The sequence below is a fragment of the Thamnophis sirtalis genome, unplaced genomic scaffold (assembly GCF_051295495.1).
Source record: "Thamnophis sirtalis isolate CommonGarterSnake01/CBP01778 unplaced genomic scaffold, rThaSir2_p1.2 scaffold_13, whole genome shotgun sequence".
In the NCBI taxonomy this organism is placed as follows: domain Eukaryota; kingdom Metazoa; phylum Chordata; class Lepidosauria; order Squamata; family Natricidae; genus Thamnophis; species Thamnophis sirtalis.
The window spans coordinates 36,187,489-36,193,488 of NW_028261393.1; the positions used below are offsets into that span (position 1 = coordinate 36,187,489).

The following is a 6,000-nucleotide window of genomic DNA, read 5'->3' on the forward strand; positions in this document are numbered from 1 at the left end:
AAAAAAGATAGCAGATTTGATGTACCTGACTTCCAGCTAAAAGATCTATTGTTCAGCACTGGAAGGATAAACATATGGCCCCAACTATTCACTGGTCACCAGAATTGATGACCGTCACAATTTACAAATCAATAACTTATCAATATTGATTGCTTATGGATGTGAATGAATTAAGGCTTCCATTCATTGAAATGTTCACTCTACAACTTTATGTTTGTCTGTCTGGGAGTATAAAGTATTTGCTCTATATGTTTAGGTTTCTTTTTTAAGCTCCCCCCCTTCTTTTAGAAATGCTGTGTATCTTTTCCTTTGGTGTTTGTGGTTAGCTAATAAAAGAATAATAACCATAATGACAGTAAAAAGGAGCCAAATGAGTTGTAGAATACGTTAGACAGATCATACGATGCAACAAAGCGAATAGTCCCGAAAATGAGTGTCAAGGACCAGGTTACTTGATAGAGAAAATGTAACTAATAACTACAAGTTATACATAAAGGGTGACAAACTGAAGCAGGAAGATAAATTGGAGTCTCTTCACAGAATGTTTACTAAAGATGAGGAAATACATGGAGAAATGTTAATGATCGTAGAAAGTTAGCGGCTACCATGTAGTCTCTTTCAGGAAATCAATGCTTGTTTTAAAACTGGGAAATGGCTCTCAGTAAAACTGTGCTTCTTCTGCCCTCTGGTTCATAAGGAAATGAGGTTTACATCAGGAGCAGCATGAAAATGAGCTGGGTGCAGTGATCAAGTATGAATGGAATTAAACAAGTGTTAATCACGCATGCCATATGTCTGTAATGGCGAGTCGTCAGCTCCAACACGCATGCACGTGCCGGCCAGCTGATTTTCGGCCTTCTGAAAGGCCTGGGGAGGATGTTTTCACCCTCCCCAGGCTCCAGGAAAGCCTCTGGAACCTGGGGATGATGAAAATGGCCTCCCCCAGCCCCCCCCCCCGAGGAAATATCAAGCTCAGCTTGCAGGCGAACAATGCAGTGCACATGGGGGGGAGTGGGAGGAGAGTGTTGTGTGTGCATTCACATGTGGGGGTGTGATTTGCATTATGGTTGCTGGCACGTGTGTATGCGATTGCATGCGCATGCTCACATTTTTGGCACTGAACAACAAAAAGGTTAGCCATCACTGCGATAGGTTCACCATCATGGATGTAGGGCAGTGGTGGGTTCCGGATCCCGTTCTAACCGGTACAGTTGGAACGGGCCTGGCAGCGTCCACATGTGTCCGCGCAGTGTGTGCATGCGTCTTACTGCCTCTGTGCCACTCCAGCTGCTCAGCAGAGCATTGCGCAGGCGCTGTATGCGCAATGCATGTGCGCAGAAGCACGGAAGCCTTAAAAGACAGGTAAGGAGCTTGGGCGGGTGGGTGGGCCCACCAGAGCACCGTACCGGAACGGTATCCTGTGCTCCGGGCAGGCTCCAGTACACCTGTACCGGGACGTACCGTCTGCAACCCACCACTGGTGTAGGGTCTCCTTCTTTGGGGGGAGTTGGACTAGATGACCTACAAGGTCCCTTCCAACTCTGTTAATCTGTTAATCTAATCTGAAATACAAGATTGAATGATCTCTGTGAAAGAGATATATTGAGGTAGTTTGGACATGTAGAAGCAGTGAGGATCAAATAGGAAAACAAATGTACGAAGGAATTGTGCAGGAGAAGACAGACAAAATCATGGCTGGGCAAAGTTAGGAAGAGTAAACCTCTGGTCTCGATGCCTGACGCAGAGTGGATCTTGCAACGTTATCCTGGGACCCATACATTTGTCTTCATTCATTGGCGAGAGTTAGAAATCTTTAAAAAGGTGCCAAGTTAAAGGAAGGCAACACATGAAATTGTGTTTCATGAGAGCAAGCGTTGAAAGCTAAAGAGGAGCAGTGGTGCTTGGCGCCATGTTTCCTGCCCTGAAAGGACCTGCCATTTGGGGATGCCTTCCAACACAGACCCACCCCTATGCAGATGCTCCGACTGGCAAACACACCCCCCCCCCAATCTTAGGACAAAAGCTGTTCCCCCAGGGTCGTTTGAGGCTTGTGCCAACAGGCTGATCTCTTGGCAGCTGGCAGTGGGGAGAAGGCAGCATGGGAGAGGCAGGTCAGTCTGAAGGAAGCCCTGAGCCCAGCCCGGCCCTGCCATGCCTCCATCACAGCCCCCCCACCCCACCCCAGCAGCCAGGATCCACAAGACTTTCCTTTCCCTTTCTTTCTTTTTTACACTTTCGCCCAGGCTGCTCAGCCAACGATGAGCCTCAGTTGCTCCGAAGGACCATCCAAGGGGCGACTCAGTTTCCCTTTTCAAGCTCTATTAAGGAAATGAAAAGCCCTGAACGCCACCCCCTCCGTTTAAGGAACTCAGCCAGACGCCCCCTCCCAACAAAGAAGCGACTCGTGTTCTTCTCTCTTTAAAACGGTCCTTCTCTTTTTCCCTGCCCTCACTCCGCCCCCATCGCATGTAGCACGCGCAGCCTTAACCACAGACCTACACCAGCGAATCAAAATGTTGAATCCAAAAGAAAAAATTAGTCAGGCGGCAGCAACAGCCCAGCATTAGCTAAACCAAAGGCTGACATTCCACTCTAAAGCAAGTATCAGAAAGGATGAGAAGCGCAGATAATCGGGGGGAAGTTACAGTTGAAATAAAACTGAGACTAGGGCAGCTGTGGGTGGTTGGATGTTCTATGAGTCAATTAGGCGGGATCAGCAAGAGCTCACTCTCCAAATATGCCATTGAGACTGGATCCAACACACACAAAAGCAACAACCACCACCACCACCACAGGCTCCCCTGATCTGCCTTCCCATTTTGGAGACCTTTCAGCCAGCCTCGCCTCTAAGGGCCCCCAAGAGCCGCAGCCCCACCAGCTGAGCAACATACAACACTCCAACGCCTTTGGACCGAAGCGGGGGGGAGGGAGTCCCGTCCAGGGCGCCACACTGACAGCTCCGAACGGGCTTCTGCCTGCTGCCCAGGGCAAGAGACCCGCCGCCCGAGGTCTCCGCCCGAGGGCAGAGAGCCTGCGGCACTCCAGGCCACAAGAGGAACCTAGGAGGCCTGACAAGGGGCTCCTCGAGGGCAGAGTGCTCACTGCACCCAGCCGGACCTCAGCTTGAGAGAGCCGGACAACCGCTGCGGCCGGAGGACTCCCGCCTGGCTCTACTCCGTGACGGCGGCTCCTTCCTTGGGGGCAGCTCCGGACCCCCGCCAAGGCAGCAGCTGGCCGGGCAGGAGAAGGGAGGCTCCGCTGCGGTCCCCGCCGGCTCAATTCCGCACCTCCCGTACCTAGCCGAACAACAGATTCCCCGGCGCCCCCGCTGCCTCCTCTACCCGGCACTGCGCTCCGTCGGCCGCCTCCCTGGAAACGGAGAGGCGCGCGAAGCAGCCCAGCCGCCGGTGCTCCCAAGCGGGGCTGCGCGGTATCCTCCGCCCGGCGGGCTTGACGGACCCGCCGGAGGTTCAGGGCAGGAGAGAAGTCCTGGGGGGAAGGGGAGAAGGCTTTTAAGAATCCTCAACAGGGCTGCCTGTGGCTCTGCCCCAGGAGCAGCTGGAGCCCAGCCCTCCCGCCAAGGGACTCCCCCTCCGCAGCCGCTCTCCGGGCCTGGGGGCAGCCGGGACCCCGACGAGTGCCCGAGCAAAGCCGGCCGGAATCGCGGGACGCTAGCCCCGCCAGGGTGTCGGAGGAGCGGAGTCGGCGGCCGCGGTTGCCCCGCAAGGGAAGGAGGAATCCACGCGCCCGGCCGCTCCAGCGCTGGAGCACAGTAACTTACCCCGAGGCCGCGTCGGGGCCCCCGGAGCTCCTTGCGCGTCACGCGCCATCCCCAGTCCCGGCATCAGCGCCAGCCACGGGGCCCTTTCCGGCGAGCCAGCGAGAGCAACCGCCGGTGCCGCTGCCGGCCCTCGTCCGAGCAAGCGAGTGAGCGGCTCTGGGCGCAGGTGGCTGGGCGGGTGAGGCCGCCTCCCCTCCACAGCGACCCTGCGCGGTTGGCCAGACTGAGAGTCGCGTGGAGCTTTCCGAGGCGCAGGGCGGACCCGACGTGGCTGCCGGATCCCTCCCTCCCTTCCTCTGGGCCCGGTCAGTTTTCACGAACGCCGGATGCGCCTTCAGCCTTCGGTGCGGGGAAGAGGTTGGACTAGGAGTGGAGAGCCTGGGGACGCCGATGGAAGGAGCGTCCCAATTCTGCCCCTAATGAATAGAGTTGGAAGGGGCCTTGGAGGTCTTCTAGTCCAGCCCCCTGCTCAAGAGTATCAGTATTAGACCCAAGGTTGTCCAGTCCCTCCTCAAAAGCACCAACAACTTCTGAAGGCAAGAATGTCACATTCTGAAGGGTTTGTTCCTGGGATGTTGTGTGTGCTCACATAAAGGGGTGGCAGGCCAGAGTTTGTGCCTTGACACACCTGTTCTCAATTGTGGTAAAACCACCACTGGGCTTCGTGTCCCACTATCCCAAGTTCCAGACCCCCATCTGCCCACTTACTCTCAACTCAACCTATCTCATCAGGATGTTGTTACAGAGAAATTAAGAGGTAGGATTAATATATAACACTTTGAAATTCTTCCCAAAAGCTGAAAGGCAAATTAACAGATTAAAAAGGTAAAGGTTTCCCCTTTCCAATCATGTCCGACTCTAGGGAACGGGGCTTATCTCCAGTTCTTAGCAGAGAGAGTCAATATTGTCTGAATACATGTTTTGTGGTCCTGTGGCAAGCATACACCAAGGCTTCCCACCAAAATGGTACCGATGTATCTACTCTCATTTCCATACTTTCGAACTTCTAGGTGGGCAGGAACTGAGGCAGAAACAGGAGTTCAACCTGTCACACACTACTTGGGCCTCAAACTGCCAACCTTCCAGTCCACATCCAATGTCTTAACTGCTAGGCCATCATGCCCCCCATACAATTAACAAAGAACTCCTATAGAACGAGTGGTACAAATTGCTGGATGACAGGTGTAGAGCTTAAGGAAAGACTAAACGAAGGAGACACAGGAGTTAGAAATTAACAAGGTAGAGGTAGAGATGAACAAACTTGTATAAATGGAAAGAAGGATTGTAAATTAAGGACTGTATATAATAGCATCATACATATATAGACTAGGAAACTGAAATAAGGGGGGAGAAGTGTATTTACAATGGATGTTTATCGAGGTGGAAATGTTGTACAGAAGGAAATTGCAAAAACAAATTTTTTCTTCCTTTTAAAAAAACTGTTTAATAAAAAATATTTAAAAAACAAAAACAAAAGCAAAGAACTCCTATCAAAGGCACCACCCAATTCTACCATCCATTGTATTAGCTTTCTCCAACATGATGTCCACTAGATATCCCACAACTGCAGCCGCTCAGTTTCACCCGAGAGCACAGTAAGGAGCCACAGTAAAGCTCCTGTCCCGACATCTATGGAGGGTCTCAGTCCTCCAGGTCATGGTTGTCCCAAAGGTGCTATTTCAAGAAGCAACTGGACTTTCTGGTTTTTCTTTGAAGACGTTTGGCTTCTCATTCGAGAAGCTTCTCCAGCTCTCTCTACTGTCCCAGCATTTCTGCAAGGAAGATGGGCTCTCTGGCCCCAGTGCTGCTGCCTCCTGGTTGGCAACTCTTTGAGAGATGGCTGAACCTGCAGAACTCCAGCCGGAGGGTGAAAGGAGAGAGGATGTCTCTGCCTGTCAGGGTCCAGGCAGATTCTGACCAGCTGAAAGAACTGAAAGCCCAGCAGGGGACATTGTCCAACTTGGCTCCCTTCTGCTGCTGGATCATGGAACATGGCCTGCTGCCAGCTGGGTTTCCACATCGGGTTGGAGCATTTCTGGGGCTGGCCCAGGAACCTGGCACTTAAGGGAGAGCCCAGATGCCAAGGCAGCCAAGAAGGATTTAGTGGATCCTGCCTCCTCACACCCCCATCCTAAGGGAAGGGACGCTTCTTTAGGTCAGCCCAGAATGGCTTCAACTTGACTCGGGTGCAGGTTGGGAGGCGATGAAGCCAGGATCAG

The 6,000-nt window shown here is 52.6% G+C and overlaps 1 protein-coding gene across 1 annotated transcript in view; it reads right to left on the reverse strand.

Moving 5' to 3' along the window:
- Positions 1-4,053, reverse strand: part of STARD8 (StAR related lipid transfer domain containing 8) — a 111,673-nt gene extending 107,620 nt beyond the window's left edge. The window contains exon 1 of the mRNA XM_087727927.1: positions 3,782-4,053. The gene's annotated coding sequence lies outside the window, so the exon portion shown is untranslated. The remainder of the gene's footprint in view (positions 1-3,781) is intronic.
- Positions 4,054-6,000: the final 1,947 nt, after the last annotated feature.